The following is a 21,293-nucleotide window of genomic DNA, read 5'->3' as shown; positions in this document are numbered from 1 at the left end:
TCTGCTCAGACCCCAACCAAGGAGCATCAAAAGTCGTGGCTATAAATTCTCAGACAACACAAAAATTCCTTGATGCCCTTCCAGACTCCTTCTGCCTACCCAAGGACGTCAGAGGACAAAAATCAGTTAACCACTTAACTGAGGAACTCAATTTAACCTTGCGCAATACCCTAGATGCAGTTGCACCCCTAAAAACGAAAAACATTTGTCATAAGAAACTAGCTCCCCTGGTATACAGAAAATACCCGAGCTTTGAAGCAAGCTTCCAGGAAATTGGAACGGAAATGGCGCCACACCAAACTGGAAGTCTTCCGACTAGCTTGGAAAGACAGTACCGTGCAGTACCGAAGAGCCCTCACTGCTGCTCGATCATCCTACTTTTCCAACTTAATCGAGGAAAATAAGAACAATCCAAAATTTCTTTTTGATACTGTTGCAAAGCTAACTAAAAAGCAGCATTCCCCAAGAGAGGATGGCTTTCACTTCAGCAGTAATAAATTCATGAACTTCTTTGAGGAAAAGATCATGACCATTAGAAAGCAAATTACGGACTCCTCTTTGAATCTGCGTATTCCTCCAGGGCTTAGCTGTCCTGGATCTGCAGCAGATTTCTGCGAGGGCCTGGGATCGGGAGAGACACTTAAGTGTTTTAGTACTATATCTCTTGACACAATGATGAAAATAATCATGGCCTCTAAACCTTCAAGCTGCATACTGGATCCTATTCCTACTAAACTGCTGAAGGAGCTGCTTCCTGTGCTTGGCCCTCCTATGTTGAACATAATAAACAGCTCTCTATCCACCGGATGTGTACCAAACTCACTAAAAGTGGCAGTGATAAAGCCTCTCTTGAAAAAGCCAAACCATGACCCGGAAAATATAAAAACTATCGGCCTATACTCGAATCTTCCATTCCTCTCAAAAATTTTTGAAAAAGCTGTTGCGCAGCAACTCACTGCCTTTCTGAAGACAAACAATGTATACGAAATGCTTCAGTCTGGTTTTAGACCCCATCATAGCACTGAGACTGCACTTGTGAAGGTGGTAAATGACCTTTTAATGGCGTCAGACCGAGGCTCTGCATCTGTCCTCGTGCTACTAGACCTTAGTGCTGCCTTTGACACTATCGATCACCACATTCTTTTGGAGAGACTGGAAACCCAAATTGGTCTACACGGACAAGTTCTGGCCTGGTTTAGATCTTACCTGTCGGAAAGATATCAGTTTGTCTCTGTGAATGGTCTGTCCTCCGACAAATCAACTGTACATTTCGGTGTTCCTCAAGGTTCCGTTTTTAGGACCACTATTGTTTTCACTATATATTTTACCTCTTGGGGATGTTATTCGAAAACATAATGTTAACTTTCACTGCTATGCGGATGACACACAGCTGTACATTTCAATGAAACATGGTGAAGCCCCAAAAATTGCCCTCGCTAGAAGCCTGTGTTTCAGACATAAGGAAGTGGATGGCTGAAAACTTTCTACTTTAAACTCGGACAAAACAGAGATGCTTGTTCTAGGTCCCAAGAAACAAAGAGATCTTCTGTTAAATCTGACAATTCATCTTGATGGTTGTAAAGTCGTCTCAAATAAAACTGTGAAGGACCTCAGCTTACTCTTGACCCTGATCTCTCTTTTGACGAACATATCAAGACTGTTTCAAGGACAGCTTTTTTCCATCTACGTAACATTGCAAAAATCAGAAATTTTCTGTCCAAAATGATGCAGATAAATTAATCCATGCATTTGTTACTTCTAGGTTAGACTACTGCAATGCTCTACTTTCCGGCTACCCGGATAAAGCACTAAATAAACTTCAGTTAGTGCTAAATACGGCTGCTAGAATCCTGACTAGAACCAAGAAATTTGATCATATTACTCCAGTGCTAGCTTCCCTACACTGGCTTCCTGTTAAGGCAAGGGCTGATTTCAAGGTTTTACTGTTAACCTATAAAGCTGTTACATGGGCTTGCTCCTACCTATCTTTCCGAGTTGGTCCTGCCGTACATACCAATACGTACGCTACGGTCACAAGACGCAGGCCTCCTAATTGTCCCTAGAATTTCTAAGCAAACAGCGGGAGGCAGGGCTTTCTCCTATAGATCTCCATTTTTATGGAACAGTTTGCCTACCCATGTGAGAGACGCAGACTCGGTCTCAACCTTTAAGTCTTTACTGAAGACTTATCTCTTCAGTAGGTCATATGATTGAGTGTAGTCTGGCCCAGGAGTGTGAAGGTGAACGGAAAGGCTCTGGAGCAACGAACAGCCCTTGCTGTCTCTGCCAGGCCGGTTCCCTCTCTCCACTGGGGTTCTCTGCCTCTAACCCTGTTACAGGGGCTGAGTCACTGGCTTGCTGGTGCTCTTTCATGCCGTCCCTAGGAGGGGTAGCGTCACTTGAGTGGGTTGAGTTACTGACGTGATCTTCCTGTCTGGGTTGGCGCCCCCCTTGGTTTGTGCTGTGGTGGAGACCTCTGTGGGCTATACTCGGCCTTGTCTCAGGATTGTAAGTTGGTGGTTGAGGATATCCCTCTGGTGGTGCGGGGGCTGTGCTTTGGCAGAGTGGGTGGGGTTATATCCTTCCTGTTTGGCCCTGTCCGGGGTTTCTTCGGATGGGGCCACAGTGTCTCCGGACCGCTCCTGTCTCAGCCTCCAGTATTTATGCTGCAGTAGTTTATGTGTCGGGGGGCTGGGGTTAGTTGGTTATACCTGGAGTACTTCTCCTGTCTTATCCAGTGTCCTGTGTGAATTTAAGTATGCTCTCTCTAATTCTCTCGTTCTCTCTTTCTCTCTGAGAACCTGAGCCCTAGGACCATACGTCAGGACTACCGGGCATGCTGACACCTTGCTGTCCCCAGTCCGCCTGGCCTTGCTGCTATTCCAGTTTCAACTGTTCTGCCTGCGGTTACGAAACCCCTACCTGTCCCAGACCTGCTGTTTTCAACTCTTAATGATCGGCTATGAAAAGCCAACTGAGAGACCTGAGCCCTAGGACCATACGTCGGGACTACCGGCCGTGGTGACTCCTTGCTGTCCCCAGTCCGCCTGGCCTTGCTGCTATTCCAGTTTCAACTGTTCTGCCTGCGGTTATGGAACCCCTACCTGTCCCAGACCTGCTGTTTTCAACTCTTAATGATCGGCTATGAAAAGCCAACTGAGATTTATTCCTGATTATTATTTGACCATGCTTGTCACTTATGAACATTTTTGAACATCTTGGCATGGTTCTGTTATAATCTCCACCCGGCACAGCCAGAAGAGGACTGGCCACCCCTCATAGCCTGGTTCCTCTCTAGGTTTCTTCCTAGGTTTTGGCCTTTCTAGGGAGTTTTTCCTAGCCACCGTGCTTCTACACCTGCATTACTAGCTGTTTGGGGTTTTAGGCTGGGTTTCTGTAAAGCACTTCGAGATATTAGCTGATGTAAGAAGGGCTATATAAAATAAAATTGATTGAATTGATTGATGGTGTCAGATGGGCAGGGTTTGCACTTTGCACTTTTGAAACTATCCCATTGGTGTCAGACAAGTTCAATCAAGTGCATATTTGAAACAAAGCAAATACTAGTACTATTTAAATACTACTATTTTATTTCATTATTTTAATATTGTATATAATAGTATACTTTTAGTATTTACTGTTAGTACTACTGTAGTCTCACGTTGCTATCCCCCCAAATCTCGTTCATTACTCAGCTATTGGTTTCCAAACAAATATGAGGAAGCCTGGACCTGAAGGTTCCTGCCATACCAACCAGCTCTCTGTTTTTTCTCCCCAGGCTCTGACCCTCCAGGGTCGTCTGAAGTTCCTGCATGGCCAGAACTACCGGCTGGATGATGGCTGCAACATGCCCCCCCAGCTGGCCCTGTTTGCCATCGCTACCCCCCTCCAGCCCCCATCCATCCTGGAAATCAGGACCAAGAACATGATCTTCAGGACCAAACACAAGCTGGACTTCACCCCCATGGCCTGCGACGCCAAGTATGCCCACACGATTCAGTCTTACTTCACATTATGATGGAATGTTGTTAAAGTTCCACTGAGTATAGCTGGTTGAAATAGCGTCATTACAAACCCTTTTAAAAACGGAACTCGTTGTAATCTGGTTGTAATGACATCATTTCGTCCAGTTTTGCCTGCTGGGGTGTTGCTAGGGTGTTTGTTGCTATGAAGAGCAATTTCGTGTCATATCTTTTTAAATTTTTATTTTTTTTAACCTTTATTTAACCAGGTAAGCCAGTTGAGAACAAGTTCTAATTTACAACTGCGACCTGGCCAAGATAAAGCAAAGCAGTGCGATAAAAACAACAACACAGAGTTACATATGGGGTAAACAAAACATAAAGTCAGAAATACAACAGAAAATATATATACAGTGTATGTGAATGTAGTACATTATGGAGGTAAGGCAATAAATAGGCCATAGTGCAAAATAGTTACAATTTCGTATTAACACTGGAATGATAGATGTGCAAAAGATTATGTGCAAGTAGAGATACTGGGGTGCAAATTAGCAAAATAAATAACAATATGGGGATGAGGTAGTTTGATGGGCTAATTTCAGAATGGCTGTGTGCAGGTGCAGGTGCAGTGATCGGTAAGCTGCTCTGACAACTGACACTTAAAGTTAGTGAGGGAGATAAGAGTCTCCAGCTTCAGAGATTTTTGCAGTTCGTTCCAGTCATTGGCAGCAGAGAACTGGAAGGAATGGCGGCCAAAGGAGGTGTTGGCTTTGGGGATGACCAGTGAGATATACCTGCTGGAGCGCAGACTACGGGTGGGTGTTGCTATGGTGACCAATGAGCTAAGATAAGACGGGGATTTGCCTAGCAGTGATTTATAGATGACCTGGAGCCAGTGGGTTTGGCAACGATTATGTAGTGAGGGCCAGCCAACAAGAGCGTACAGGTCACAATGGTGGGTAGTATATGGGGCTTTGGTGACAAAACAGATGGCACTGTGATAGACTACATCCAATTTGCTGAGTAGAGTGTTGGAGGCTATTTTGTAAATGACATCGCCGAAGTCAAGGATTGGTAGGATAGTCCGTTTTACGAGGGCATGTTTGTCAGCATGAGTGAAGGAGGCTTTGTTGCGAAATAGGAAGGCGATTCTAGATCTAACTTTTGATTGGAGATGCTTAATGTGAGTCTGGAAGGAGAGTTTACAGTCTAACCAGACACCTAGGTATTTGTAGTTATCCACATACTCTAGGTCAGACCCGCCGAGAGTAGTGATTCTAGTCGGGTGGGCGGGTGCAAGCAGCGTTTGGTTGAAGAGCATGCATTTAGTTTTACTAGTGTTTAAGAGCAGTTGGAGGCTACAGAAGGAGTGTTGTATGGCGTTGAAGCTCGTTTGGAGGTTTGTTAACACAGTGTCCAATGAAGGGCCAGATGTATACAAAAATGGTGTCGTCCGCATAGAGGTGGATCCGAGCGTCACCAGCAGCAAGAGCGACATCATTGATATACACAGAGAATAGAGTCGGCCCGAGAATTGAACCCTGTGGCACCCCCATAGAGACTGCCAGAGGTCCAGACAACAGGCCCTCCGATTTGACACATTGAACTCTATCTAAGAAGTAGTTGGTGAACCAGGCGAGGCAGTCATTTGAGAAACCAAGGCTATTTAGTCTGCCAATAAGAATGCGGTGGTTGACAGAGTCAAAAGCCTTGGCCAGGTCAATGAAGACGGCTGCGCAGTACTGTCTTTTATCGATTGCGGTTATAATATCGTTTAGGACCTTGAGCGTGGCTGAGGTGCACCCATGATCAGCTCGGAAACTGGATTGCATAGCGGAGAAGGTACGGTGGGATACGAAATGGTCGGTGATCTGTTTGTTAACATGGCTTTCAAAAACTTTAGAAAGGCAGGGCAGGATGGATATAAGTCTGTAACAGTTTGGATCTAGAGTGTCACCCCCTTTATGACCACGGCAGCTTTCCAATCTCTGGGGATCTCAGACGTTACGAAAGATAGGTTGAACAGGCTAGTAAAAGGGGTTGCGACAATTTCGGCGGCTAATTTTAGAAAGAAAGGGTCCAGATTGTCTAGCCCAGCTGATTTGTAGGGGTCCAGATTTTTCAGCTCTTTCAGAACATCGGCTGTCTGAATTTGTGTAAAGGAGAAGCGGGGGTGGGGGCATGGGCAACTTGCAGCGGAGGGTGCAGAGCTGGTGGCCGGGGTAGTGGTAGCCAGGTGGAAAGCATGGCCAGCCGTAGCAAAATGCTTGTTGAAATTCTTGATTATTGTAGATTTATCGGTGGTGACAGTGTTTCCTAGCCTCAGTGCAGTGGGCAGTTGGGAGGAGGTGCTCTTATTCTCCATGGACTTTACAGTGTCCCAAAACGTTTTGGAGTTAGTGCTACAGGATGCACATTTCTGTTTGAAAAAGCTAGCCTTTGCTTTCCTAACTGATTGTGTATATTGGTTCCTGACTTCCCTGAAAAGTTGCATATCGCGGGGGCTGTTCGATGCTAATGCAGTACGCCACAGGATGTTTTTGTGCTGGTCAAGGGCAGTCAAGTCTGAGGAGAACCAGGGGCTATATCTGTTCTTAGTTCTGCATTTTTTGAATGGGGCATGCTTATTTAAGATTAAAAGGAAAGCACATTTAAAGAACAACCAAACATCCTCTACTGACGGAATGAAGTCAATATCCATCCAGGATACCCAGGCCAGGTCAATTAGAAAGGCCTGCTCGCTAAAGTGTTTTAGGGAGCGTTTGACAATGATGAGGGGTGGTCGTTTGACCGCGGACCCATTACGGACGCAGACAATAAGGCAGTGATTGCTGAGATCCTGGTTGAAGACAGCGGAGGTGTATTTAGAGGGTACATTTGTCAGGATGATATCTATGAGGGTGCCCATGTTTACAGATTTTGGGTTGGACCTGGTAGGTTCGTTGATAATTTGTTTGAGATTGAGGGCCTCTAGTTTAGATTGTAGGTTGGCCGGGGTGTTAAGCATATCCCAGTTTAGGTCACCAAGCAGTACGAACTCTGAGGATAGATGGGGGGCAATCAGTTCACATATGGTGTCCAGGGCACAGCTCGGGCTGAGGGGGGTCTGTAGCAAGCAGCAACAGTGAGAGACTTATTTCTGGAAAGGTGGATTTTTAGAAGTAGAAGCTCAAACTGTTTGGGCACAGACCTGGATAGTATGATAGAGCTCTGCAGGCTATCTCTACAGTAGATTGCAACTCCACCACCTTTGTCAGTTCTATCGAGACGGAAAATGTTGTAGTTGGGGATGGATATTTCTGAATTTTTGGTGGCCTTCCTAAGCCAGGATTCAGACACTGCTAGAACATCAGGGTTGGCGGAGTGTGCTAACGCAGTGAATAACTCAAACTTAGGGAGGAGGCTTCTGATGTTAACGTGCAAGAAACCAAGGCTTTTACGGTTACAGAAGTCAACAAACGATAACGCCTGGGGAGTAGGAGTGATACTGGGGGCTACAGGGCCTGGGTTAACCTCTACATCACCAGAGGAACAGAGGAGGAGTAGAATAAGGATACGGCTAAAGGCTTTAAGAACTGGTCTTCTAGTGCATTGGGTACAGAGAAAAAAAAGGGGCAGATTTCCGGGCATTGTAGAATAGATTCAGGGCATTATGTACAGACAAGGATATGGAAGGATATGAGTATAAGAAATAACCAAAACAGCAATAAGCAAGGCATATTGACATGGGAGAGAGGCTTAAAGCAATCACAGGTGTGATTCGAGAGAGCTAAGACAACAGCTGGTAATGGCGACAAAGTTTGGGCTGAGGCTAAACATAAACAGGATGCGGTACCGTATAAAGGAACAGTCCAGCAGGCATCAGCTGAATAGCTGAGTTATCATAAGGTCCGGTGAACAGCAATAGGAGAGTTCGGAGGTAGTTTTGGGGCTGCTACAGCACTGGCGAGCAAGAGGCCCGGCTTGCGTGTGCTAGCGGGCCGGGGCTAGCAGATGGATCTTCGTGGTCGACGTCGTAACGGGAAGCCTGTTGAAACCACATCAGACGATTTCGTCAGCAAACCAGTCGTGTTGGATCGGCGGGGCTCCGTGTCAACACTAGGAGGTCTCGTCCGGTTGACAGAGAGGTAGATAGCCGGGAGATGGGCCTGGCTCGAAGCTAGCTCAAGGCTAACTGGTGCTTGCTAAGGGTCAATGGTAATTAGCCAACGACAACAGCCATTTGGTTGCAGCTAGCTGGTTGCGATGATCCGGCGCTAGGGTCCAGTGATTCCGGCAGAAAATCCAATATGCTCTGGGTCGATAGAGCTATAATGGCTATAATATGTTTGAAGTAGTGGTAATTCAAACATATTTTCACGGCCGTTGATGTCCTATTGTATAATGGTCTTACAATGATTATTCTGTCTCTAATAAAAAACAAAAAACTACGTTTTAAGTGAGAATAGTCTGAAGCCGAAAAAGAAAGGAAATTCACATGGGCACGACAATGCCTATTCCACCAATGCTCTACCAAGGTTTTACAGCACACAGCTTTGACCTACTACAGTAGCTATGTTGGTATTGTACTTCAAACTATGTGTAGGCAGGTTGAATAGAATTCAAACCTTCTCAAACAGCCTAATTCATACTCTTAGAGGAGGTGCTTCCACAATAATGTGTTTTGTACCACATGCAAGGTAAAGTATTTGATTCTTCACACACCACAGTAAGACGTTATCTCAAAGCAAGCTTTGCTTTTATACTTACAAGACTTTCAGATTTGATTGAGCTGTTTTGTCTTGTAGTAATGTGATGCATGCCTGTATTTCCTTAAAACTTTATTTTAGCAAAACATGTCATTGAAAAAACATGATCATAATAACATCCTTTTTTGGTCAGTAGGTACCCAACTTAACAACAGGTTGGACATAGTAGCTCAGATAGATAGAGCCTGTCTGCATGCCTGATTTCTGTAACTGTTAGCTTACCTGTGTAATACTGACATAAGCTCAGAACCAATTGTGTTTCAAACATTATCCTGTTTTATCAATTGCTGTGCTGATCAATGGACAGTTCATTACCTCGGTCAAAATAATGTGTTGCTTAAAGTTATGTTTGTATATGTATTTATTTTTGCAATTATGATGGTGACGCAACAATAATACAAATTTACAATAGGCCTAGGTCTAAAAATACATACAACCAAATGACACATAGTTTGAAGTACAATATCAACATAGCTACTGTAGTAGGTCAAAGCTGTGTGCTGGAAAACCTTGGTAGAGCATGGGTGCTCGTGAATTTCCTTTCTTTTCGGCTTCAGACCAATGCCTATTCTCACTTAAAAATATATATTCTTTATTTTATTTCCATGCTTTTTACACCGGAAGGTGATTATGCAACATTATTATACAACATTATAATTAAGCAATAAGGCCCGAGGGGGTGTGGTATATGGCCAATATACCACGGCTAAGGGCTGTTCTTTTTCATGACGCAATGCGGAGTGCCTGGATACAGCCCTTAGCTGTGGTATATTGGCCATATACCACAAACCCCCGAGGTGCCTTATTGCTATTATAAACTGGTTACCAACGTAATTAGAAGAGTAAAAGTAAATGTTTTGTCATACCCGTGGTATACGGTCTGTTGTACCACGGCATTCAGCCAATCAGCATTCAGGGCTCAAACCACCCAGTTTATAATACAGCCTAACACTTGCTCTCCTTGTGAACCCTCACAATGTCGTACGTTTTATCAATTGTATTTATTGATAAGATCCCAGCTTATACTCCTACTGATTGTTGCTCAAAGCAAATTGGCAAGAGCAAGGAAACAAAGACTGAAGCAAATATTTACTATGCGATTAAACAGTATAGCTGGCTAGATTACTACAGGAGCGCAACATATGGATGAGCTGTTCTCAATGAAAGGGTTCTGAAAAATTCTCTCTCGCTAAGGCGAGGTGAGACTGTGAATATATCATAGTCATCCACCTCGGTGGAAATGACTTGGGACACACAAAGGAGACAGCCCTGGTGTGTCAGATGCAAGCTGATTTGGAGGTCGTCATCTGAATGTTCCGCAGAACAATGGTGGTCTACTCTGACATCACACAGTGGAGGAGTTAGATGTTCCAGTGGGAGGAGGACATCAACAAGCTCATAGAGATGGCCCGGCGCTCTCTCAACCAGCTGGTGTTTGCATTTCTCTGTGACAGGCGCATGCCCACAATCGGCCACTTTGCCATAAATCACTGTGTCCCTGGGTATTACCGTAGGACAGGGTTTCCCAAACTTGGTCCTGGGGCACCCCTGGGTGCACGTTTAGTTTTTTGCCATAGCACTACACAGCTGATTCAAATAATCAAAGCTTGATGATGAGTTGGTTATTTGAGTCATCTGTGTAGTGCTAGGGCAAAAACCAAGGGAGGGATGGCGTGCATCTCACAAATGAGTGCAACAACCTCTTCCTTGAGAGTCTTAGAGCTGATCTCTCCTCCTTTCTAGCAAGATGCATGCAGTAGTACACACTCACTGCCACTTGCCTGCCTCTCCACAAACCCAAAGGCTCTTTTAAGAGCCACCTAATAAATGTAAATAAGTGTGTGTGTCAGGAGGGGGCTGTCAAAACTATAAACGAAAGAATGATCAAAATATCTCCTCCTTATGAATTTGCAATATGTATGATATGTTACGAATTCCAATTTGTTGTGGCTAACGTTAGCTAGGCGGCTAATGTTAGCTAGGCTAGGGGTTAGGGTTAAGGTTAGGAGTTATGTTAAAGGGTTAAGGTTAGGGGAAGGGTTAGCTAACATGCTAAGTAGTTGCAAAATAGGTATTTAGCTAAAATGCTAAAGTTGTCCATGATGACATTCAAACAACTTTTGGGTTGCTAGACATTCGCGTTATATGCCCATCCTTCCACCCCGACCAACCACCCTCGAGACTTTTCCTATTTCTGAAGTAAATCTCTATTTGTGATGGCATGTTATAGAAGGGTCCAGACACTTTTTTGTGATTTGGCTTGTTTTTGAGAACATGCCATTTACATCAAAAATAGAGATTTACTTCAGAAATAGGAGAAGTGTCCTTTAAGTAACCTTCTGTCTTATGTAACCATACCAAACATAACATAACATACTTATTTCAGATGTACATTTACTATGGTACGTCTAGTCAAAGAGACTGACTGGCACACAGCAAGTCACTAAGCAAGCAACAATTCTGATGTTGTTGTTTTAACCTGGTGCAGCGTGTGGAGGCCCCTGACTACGTTTAACTTGTGGATGGTGATTTCAGATTTTCTGTGAACACACGTAAAAGTAATTTGACACTGTGTTGATCAGTCAGCACACATTTGGATTATAAATGTCAAGACGGCAGGAGAGGGAGTTTATGCCGGAGCTGGAATATATTCGACAAGTGATTGAAACAGCGATGCTGTCAGTCTGGTAAGCATGCACATCTGAGGTTCTGTGTTCTTGGTTGTTCTTAGTCGAGGAAATGTAGCGTAGCTAACTGCAGTGTTTGTCCTGTCTGAAATCTGGCTACTTCGTCTTAACGTTACCGTAGCTTGGTCTGTACAATGCAAATGAATGTGATTGGCATGGCAGTTTCCCCAAGTTTGGTGGTTTTACATTTAACTTAACTAACTAGTTATGTTTTGTGCTAGAATGAATGATATATTATGATATATTGTTTTGCATGAACTGGTCATACACGTTAGCTAATGGTAAAGTCTTACGTTGGCTAAGGTTACTTAGCTAGCTGAAGAAAATATTACGCATATTTGTTTGTGCTCCAATTACACGCAAGTGTCTAGATCAGCAGTTTCCACATGATGACTTTAGCCATATGTGAAAAACCCTACTTGGCAAAATATAGCTAGCTAGCTAGCTTTCATCGCTTGTTGGTTAGCTACCTAGCCAACGTTAGCTCATCTGGCTGGTATAATGTTATGTTAGCTAGCTAGCTACCTATCTAATGAAAACAAAACCACATTCATTGGCTAGCGATCTGTATTTGCCTGTTGGTTAGCTAGCTAGCTTTCAGCTGACTGGTGTTAGCGAGCTACAGAGGCTAGCTGCTGGACTTTGTACAAGCAAGCTAACATTAGTTAGGTAACGTTAGCTACCTAGCTAATCAAAATATATTTTTGCAATTATTGATTAACCTCAGCTTGAATACCACCATATAGCTAGCTATATACATTAGCCTAGGTTTGTTCGCATACACTTCTTATGACTGGCAGCATGGTGCAAGCAGCTGTGTTGTTGCCAAGCAACCAACCCAGTGTTAGAACTCTGAGTTTCTGCTAAAAAAGATGTTAGCATTGTCAGCTACAAAAAGGTAGATGATTGTTGTTTCTTAACAGACAGAAATGTGCACGTGAGAACGATAAATTATACATTTAATAAAAACTGCTGCACCTACAAACTTAGTCAATCTGGCATATTTTAAGTCCAATGGTCACTTCATGGACTCTATAGTCTCGTTTTAATCAAATGTCTAGAATTTGAGCTAGGTAGGCGCAAGAAATACTCTTAAAACTCAATTGCTAACTGCCCTGTTAAAAAATGTGGTATGTGGTTCTCGGTAACGGACGAATGGCTCATGACAGAGGCGGAGAGTGTGTGTACCTCCAAGTTGATTTGCGAATTTTCATTGAGATTGGTGTCATTTTGGCTTACGTATGATAGGGAGATTTTAATTTAACACTGAGCTTCAACCAATGCCTATAATAGACGACTATCGTCTCGTCTATAATAATGGTGTTGTTGTGAATCTTATTGCATTGCAGGGGGAAGATCGTGCTGGGCTACACTGAGGCTGAGCTCCGGGTCCGAGGCTCTGGATACCAGTTTATCCATGCAGCTGATATGCTCTACTGTGCTGAGAACCACGTCCGCAGTAAGGCTTTTACAATGACATCTCTACCTTTAATAATAATCATGGAATATTCCAAATAACATTGGTTTAGAACAGTAACTTGACAATTAAACTTAATTATTTAGGTACATTTTATTTTTATTTATTTATTTAATTTCACCTTTATTTAACCAGGTAAGCCAGTTGAGAACAAGTTCTCATTTACAACTGCGACCTGGCCAAGATAAAGCAAAGCAGTGCGATAAAAACAACAATACAGAGTTACATATGGGGTAAACAAAACATAAAGTCAAAAATACAACAGAAAATATATATACAGTGTGTGCGAATGTAGTAAATTATGGAGGTAAGGCAATAAATAGGCCATAGTGCAAAATAGTTACAATTTCGTATTAACACTGGAATGATAGATGTGCAAAAGATGATGTGCAAATAGAGATACTGGGGTGCAAATGAGCAAAATAAATAACAATATGGGGATGAGGTAGTTGGATGGGCTAATTACAGATGGGCTGTGTACAGGTGCAGTGATCGGCAAGCTGCTCTGACAACTGATGCTTAAAGTTAGTGAAGGAGATAAGTCTCCAGCTTCAGAGATTTTTGCAGTTCGTTCCAGTCATTGGCAGCAGAGAACTAGAAGGAATGGCGGCCAAAGGAGGTGTTGGCTTTGGGGATGACCAGTGAGATATACCTGCTGGAGCGCAGACTACGGGTGGGTGTTGCTATGGTGACCAGTGAGCTAAGATAAGACAGGGATTTGCCTAGCAGTGATTTATAGATGACCTGGAGCCAGTGGGTTTGGCAACGATTATGTAGTGAGGGCCAGCCAACAAGAGCGTACAGGTCACAATGGTGGGTAGTATATGGGGCTTTGGTGACAAAACGGATGGCACTGTGATAGACTACATCCAATTTGCTGAGTAGAGTGTTGGAGGCTATTTTGTAAATGACATCGCCGAAGTCAAGGATCGGTAGGATAGTCCGTTTTACGAGGGCATGTTTGGCAGCATGAGTGAAGGAGGCTTTGTTGCGAAATAGGAAGCCGATTCTAGATCTAACTTTTGATTGGAGATGCTTAATGTGAGTCTGGAAGGAGAGTTTACAGTCTAACCAGACACCTAGGTATTTGTAGTTGTCCACATACTCTAGGTCAGACCCGCTGAGAGTAGTGATTCTAGACGGGTGGGCGGGTGCAAGCAGCGTTCGGTTGAAGAGCATGCATTTAGTTTTACTAGTGTTTAAGAGCAGTTGGAGGCTACGGAAGGAGTGTTGTATGGCGTTGAAGCTCGTTTGGAGGTTTGTTAACACAGTGTCCAATGAAGGGCCAGATGTATACAAAATGGTGTCGTCCGCATAGAGGTGGATCCGAACATCACCAGCAGCAAGAGCAACATCATTGATATACACAGAGAATAGAGTCAGCCCGAGAATTGAACCCTGTGGCACCCCCATAGAGACTGCCAGAGGTCCAGAGAACAGGCCCTCCGATTTGACACATTGAACTCTATCTGAGAAGTAGTTGGTGAACCAGGCGAGGCAGTCATTTGAGAAACCAAGGCTATTTAGTCTGCCAATACGAATGCGGTGGTTGACAGAGTCAAAAGCCTTGGCCAGGTCAATGAAGACTGCTGCGCAGTACTGTCTTTTATCGATCGCGGTTATAATATCGTTTAGGACCTTGAGCGTGGCTGAGGTGCACCCATGACCAGCTCGGAAACTGGATTGCATAGCGGAGAAGGTACGGTGGGATGCGAAATGGTCGGTGATCTGTTTGTTAACTTGGCTTTCAAAAACTTTCGAAAGGCAGGGCAGGATGGATATAAGTCTGTAACAGTTTGGATCTAGAGTGTCACCCCCTTTGAAGAGGGGGATGACTGCGGCAGCTTTCCAATCTCTGGGGATCTCAGACGTTACGAAAGATAGGTTGAACAGGCTAGTAGAAGGGGTTGCGACAATTTCGGCGGCTAATTTTAGAAAGAAAGGGTCCAGATTGTCTAGCCCAGTTGATTTGTAGGGGTCCAGATTTTTCATCTCTTTCAGAACATCAGCTGTCTGAATTTGTGTAAAGGAGAAGCGGGGGTGGGGGCATGGGCATCTTGCAGCGGAGGGTGCAGAGCTGGTGGCCGGGGTAGTGGTAGCCAGGTAGAAAGCATGGCCAGCCGTAGCAAAATGCTTGTTGAAATTCTTGATTATTGTAGATTTATCAGTGGTGACAGTGTTTCCTAGCCTCAGTGCAGTGGGCAGTTGGGAGGAGGTGCTCTTATTCTCCATGGACTTTACAGTGTCCCAAAACTTTTTGGAGTTAGTGCTACAGGATGCAAATTTCTGTTTGAAAAAGCTAGCCTTTGCTTTCCTAACTGATTGTGTATATTGGTTCCTGACTTCCCTGAAAAGTTGCATATCTCGGGGGCTGTTCGATGCTAATGCAGTACGCCACATGATGTTTTTGTGCTGGTCAAGGGCAGTCAAGTCTGAGGAGAACCAGGGGCTATATCTGTTCTTAGTTCTGAATTTTTTGAATGGGGCATGCTTATTTAAGATTGAGAGGAAAGCACTTTTAAAGAACAACCAGGCATCCTCTAATGACGGAATGAGGTCAATATCCATCCAGGATACCCTGGCTAGGTCAATTAGAAAGTCTACTCGCTAAAGTGTTTTAGGGAGCGTTTGACAATGATGAGGGGTGGTCGTTTGACCGCGGACCCATTACGGACGCAGGCAATAAGGCAGTGATCGCTGAGATCCTGGTTGAAGACAGCGGAGGTGTATTTAGAGGGTAAATTTGTCAGGATGATATCTATGAGCGTGCTCATGTTTACAGATTTTGGGTTGTACCTGGTAGGTTTGTTGATAATTTGTTGAGATTGAGGGCATCTAGTTTAGATTGTAGGTTGGCCGGGGTGTTAAGCATATCCCAGTTTAGGTCACCAAGCAGTACGAACTCTGAAGATAGATGGGGGGCAATCAGTTCACATATGGTGTCCAGGACACAGCTCGGGGCTGAGGGGGGTCTGTAGCAAGCGGCAACAGTGAGAGACTTATTTCTGGAAAGGTGGATTTTTTGAAGTAGAAGCTCAAACTGTTTGGGCACAGACCTGGATAGTATGATAGAGCTCTTCAGGCTATCTCTACAGTAGATTGCAACCCCACCCCCTTTGTCAGTTCTATCGAGACGGAAAATGTTGTAGTTGGGGATGGACATTTCTGAATTTGTGGTGGCCTTCCTAAGCCAGGATTCAGACACTGCTAGAACATCAGGGTTGGCGGAGTGTGCTAACGCAGTGAATAACTCAAACTTAGGGAGGAGGCTTCTGATGTTAACGTGCAAGAAACCAAGGCTTTTACGGTTACAGAAGTCAACAAATGATAACGCCTGGGGAGTAGGAGTGATACTGGGGGCTACAGGGCCTGGGTTAACCTCTACATCACCAGAGGAACAGAGGAGGAGTAGAATAAGGATACGGCTAAAGGCTTTAAAAACTGGTCTTCTAGTGCGGTGGGTACAGAGAAAAAAAGTTTTACGGGCGTTGTAGAATAGATTCAGGGCATTATGTACAGACAAGGATATGGAAGGATATGAGTACAGTGGAGGTAAATCTAAGCGTTGGGTAACGATGAAAGAGATAGCATCACTGGAGGCACCGATTGAGTCGGTCTCCCCGTGTATGGGGGGTGGGACAAAGGAGGTGTCTAAGGCAGGTTGAGCTGGGCTGGGGGCTCTACAGTGAAATAGTACAATAAGAAATAACCAAAACAGCAATAAGCAAGGCATATTGACATGGGAGAGAGGCATAAAGCAATCACAGGTGTTATTCTAGAGAGCTAAGACAACAGCTGGTAATGACGACACAGTTTGGGCTGAGGCTAAACATAAACAGGATGCGGTATCGTATAAAGGAACAGTCCAGCAGGCATCAGCTGTATAGTTGAGTTATCATAAGGTCCGGTGAACAGCAATAGGAGACTTCGGAGGTAGTTCGGGGACTGCTACAGCACTGGCGAGCAAGAGGCCCGGCTTGCGTGTGCTAGTGGGCCGGGTCTAGCAGATGGATCTTCGTGGTCGACGTCGTAACGGGAAGCCTGTTGAAACCACATCAGATGATTTCGTCAGCAAACCAGTCGTGTTGGATCGGCGGGGCTCCGTGTCAACACTAGGAGGTCCCGTCCGGTTGACAGAGAGGTAGATAGCCGGGAGATGGGCCTGGCTCGAGGCTAGCTCAAGGCTAACTGGTGCTTGCTAAGGGGCAATGGTAATTAGCCAACGACAACAGCCATTTGGTTGCAGCTAGCTGGTTGCGATGATCCGGCGCTAGGGTCCAGTGATTCCGGCAGAAAATCTGAAATGCTCTGGGTCGATAGCACGCTGTGCAGACTGGCCGACAAATTGTCCAGGCTAGAGCTAGAGCTGGCTGGTGGGTAGTGCAGGCCACTGACAACGGTGGCTAATAGCAAGTAGCCATTCGGTTGCAGCTAGACTAGTTTCAGCTTAAGGTTCTTGATAAAAGTTATAAAGAAATAATAAAATCCTTTCCACGTTGGGTGAGGCGGGTTGCAGGAAAGTATATTTAGTTAAAGAATGAAAAGTAAAATTGAGAAATATATACAAAATAGACAAAAAACAAAAGAAAACGGCCTATTTACACAAGGACACAAAAACACGACCGCACAGCTACGCCATCTTGGAATCTACAAAAGTATGTGGACACCTGCTCGTCAAACATCTCATTCTAAAATCATAAGCATTAATATGGAGTTGGTCCCCCCTTTTTTACTATAACAGCCTCCACTCTTCGTCGACGTTCCAATTCATCCCAAAGGTGTTCGATGGATTTGAGTTCAGGGCTCAACAAACCATTTCTGTATGGACCTCGCTTTGTGTATGGGGACATTGTCATGCTGAAACAGGAAAGGGCCTTCCCCAAATTGATGCCACAAAGTTGGAAGCACAGAATCGTCTAGAATGTCATTGTATGCTGTAGACTTAAGATTTCCCTCTACTGGAACTAAGGGGCCTAGCCCGAACCATGAAAAACAGCCCCAGACCATTATACCATTATTTCCCCTCCACCAAACTGTACAATTGGCTCAGAACAGGGCAGCACGGCTGGCCCTTGGATGTACAAATTAATAATATGTATGTCAATCTCTCCTGGCTCAAAGTGGAGGAGAGATTGACTTCATCACTACTTGTATTTGTGAGAGTTATTGACCTGTTGAAGCTGTCTATTTGAACTACTGGCACACAGCTCGGACACTCATGCATACCCCACAAGACATGCCACCAGAGTCCAGAACAAACTATGGGAGGGGCACAGTACTACATAGAGCCATGACTACATGGAACTCTATTCCACATCAAGTAACTCATGCAAGCAGTAAAATTAGATTTAAAAAACTGATAAAAATACACCTTATGGAACAGTGGGGACTGTGAAGCAACGCAAACAGACACAGACACATGCATACAAACACACGATAACATACGCACTATACACACACGTACACATGGATTTTGTGTTGTACATACATTTGAAGTCGTAAGTTTACATACACTTAGGTTGGAGTCATTAAAACCAGTTTTTCAACCACACCACACATTTCTTGTTAACAAACTATAGTTTTGACAAGTCGGTTAGGACATCTACTTGTGCATGACACAAGTACATTTTCCAACAATTGTTTACACAAGTACATTTTCCAACAATCCATGTGTACGTGTGTGTATAGAGCGTATGTTATCGTGTGTTTGTATGCATGTGTCTGTGTCTGTTTGCGTTGCTTCACAGTCCCCACTGTTCCATAAGGTGTATTTTTATCAGTTTTTTAAATCTAATTTTACTGCTTGCATGAGTTACTTGATGTGGAATAGAGTTCCATGTAGTCATGGCTCTATGTAGTACTGTGCCCCTCCCATAGTTTGTTCTGGACTCTGGTGGCATGTCTTGTGGGGTATTCACTGTATCACAATTCCAGTGTATCAGAAGTTTACATACACTAAGTTGACTGTGCCTTTAAACAGCTTGGAAAATTCCAGAAAATTATGTCATGGCTTTAGAAGCTTCTGATAGACTAATTGACATAATTTGAGTCAATTGGAGGTGTACCAGTGGATGTATTTCAAGGCCTACCTTCAAACTCAGTGCCTCTTTACTTGACATCATGGGAAAATCAAAATAAATCAGCCAAGACCACAGAAAACAAATTGTAGACCTCCACAAGTCTGGTTCATCCTTGGGAGCAATTTCCAAACGCCTGAAGGTACCACGTTCATCTGTACAAACAATAGTACACAAGTATAAACACCATGGGACCACGCATCCATCATACCGCTCAGGAAGGAGACACGTTCTATCTCCTAAAGATGAACGTACTTTGGTGCGAAAAGTGCAATTCAATCCAGAACAACAGCAAAGGACTTTGTGAAGATACTGGAGGAAACAGGTACAAAAGTATCTATATCCACCACAGTAAAAGGAGTCCTATATCGACATAACCTGAAAGGCCGCTCAGCAAGGAAGAAGCCACTGCTCCAAAACCGCCATAAAAAAGCCAGACTACGGTTTTCAACTGCACATGGGGACAAAGATCGTACTTTTTGGAGAAATGTCCTCTGGTCTGATGAAACATAAATATAATTGTTTGGCCATAATGAACATCGTTATGTTTGGAGGAAAAAGGGGGCTGCTTGCAAGCCGAAGAACACCATCCCAACCGTGACGCACGGGGGTGGCAGCATCATGCTGTGGGGGTGCTTTTCTGCAGGAGGGACTGGTGCACTTCACAAAATAGATGGCATCATGAGGAAGGAAATGTATGTGGATATATTGAAGCAACATATCAAGACATCAGTCAGGAAGTTAAAGCTTGGTCGCAAATGGGTCTTCCAAATGGACAATGACCCCAAGCATACTTCCAAAGTAGTAAGGACAACAAAGTCAAGGTATTGGAGTGGCCATCACAAAGCCCTGACCTCAATCCTATGGCCAGAACTGAAAAAGCATGTGCGAGCAAGGAGGCCAACAAACCTGACTCAGTTACACCAGCTCTGTCAGGAGGAATGGGCCAAAATTCACCCAACTTATTGTGGGAAGTTTGTGGAAGGCTACCCAAAACGTTTCACCCAAGTTAAACAATTTAAAGGCAATGCTACCAAATACTAATTGAGTGTATGTAAACTTCTGACCCACTGGGAATGTGATGAAAGAAATAAAAGCTGAAATAAATCATTCTCTCTACTATTATTCAGACATTTCACATTCTTAAAATAAAGTGGTGATCCTAACTGACCTAAGACAGGGAATTTTTACTAGGATTAAATGTCAGGAATTGTGAAAAACAGAGTTTAAATGTATTTGGCTAAGGTGTATGTAAACTTCCGACTTCAACTGTATGTGGTAGTAGAGTAGGGGCCTGAGGGCACACAATTAATATGTTGTGAAATGTATTATAAAGTTTTAAAAAATGTGTAACTGCCTTAATTTTGGCGGAACCCAGGAAGAGTAGCTGCTGCCTTGGCAGCTAATGGGGATCCATAATAAATACAAATACAAATACAGTTGTCACTATGCATTGGGGCGGTTAGCGTTCTCCTGGCATCCGCCAAACCCAGATTCATCTGTTGCACTGCCAGCTGGTGAAGCGTGATTCATCACTCCAGAGAACGCGTTTCCACTGCTCCAAAGTCCAACGGCAGCGAGCTTAACAACACTCCAGACTAACAGTTATTGTGCTGACGTTGCTTCCAGAGGCAGTTTGGAAAAGTTTGGAACTCGGTAGTGAGTTGTTTTGCTCCTAGGCGTTTCCACTTCACAATAACAGCACTTACAGTTGACCGGGGCAGCTCTAGCAGGGCCGAAATTTGATAAACTGACTTGTTGGAAAGGTGGCATCCTATGACGGTGCCACGTTGAAAGTCACTGAGCTCTTCAGTATGGGCCATTCTACTGCTAATGTTTGTCTATGGAGATTGCATGGCGGTGTTTGATTTTATACACCTGTCAGCAATGGGTGTGGCTGAAATAGCCAAATCCACTAATTTGAAGGGGTGTCCACATACTTAGTGTGTACTACATAGAGCTATATAATTATATTTCTGTGCAGTAAGCTAACTACATATGGGTTAGAAATATTATCTCAGTGGCAGACTGACACCACACACTCTCCTCTGTTGTTTGTTGAGTGAGAGAGAGAGAGTGAGAGAGAGAGAGAGAGAGTGAGAGAGAGAGAGAGAGAGAGAGAGAGAGAGAGAACACAATCGTTCAGCAGTAACAGTGTCCTACTTACAGTAGCATGTAAACACAATGACCCTGTTCTAACCATGGAACGTTCAGCATCACTACTCTCCATGCACTCCATACTGCTCTTTACAGCTCAGTGGTTGAAGGCAAATATAACTCCCCCATCTCTCTAAGTTTACAATATCACTTCCCCTTCCATCTCTCTGACTTTATAGTACATA

The 21,293-nt window shown here is 44.0% G+C and overlaps 1 pseudogene; it reads left to right on the top strand.

Moving 5' to 3' along the window:
• Window positions 1–3,778: 3,778 nt before the first annotated feature.
• Window positions 3,779–21,293, top strand: part of LOC123489296 — a 28,154-nt pseudogene continuing 10,639 nt past the window's right edge.

The sequence above is a fragment of the Coregonus clupeaformis genome, unplaced genomic scaffold (genome assembly GCF_020615455.1).
Source record: "Coregonus clupeaformis isolate EN_2021a unplaced genomic scaffold, ASM2061545v1 scaf2984, whole genome shotgun sequence".
In the NCBI taxonomy this organism is placed as follows: domain Eukaryota; kingdom Metazoa; phylum Chordata; class Actinopteri; order Salmoniformes; family Salmonidae; genus Coregonus; species Coregonus clupeaformis.
This window is presented reverse-complemented; position numbering and strand designations above follow the sequence as displayed.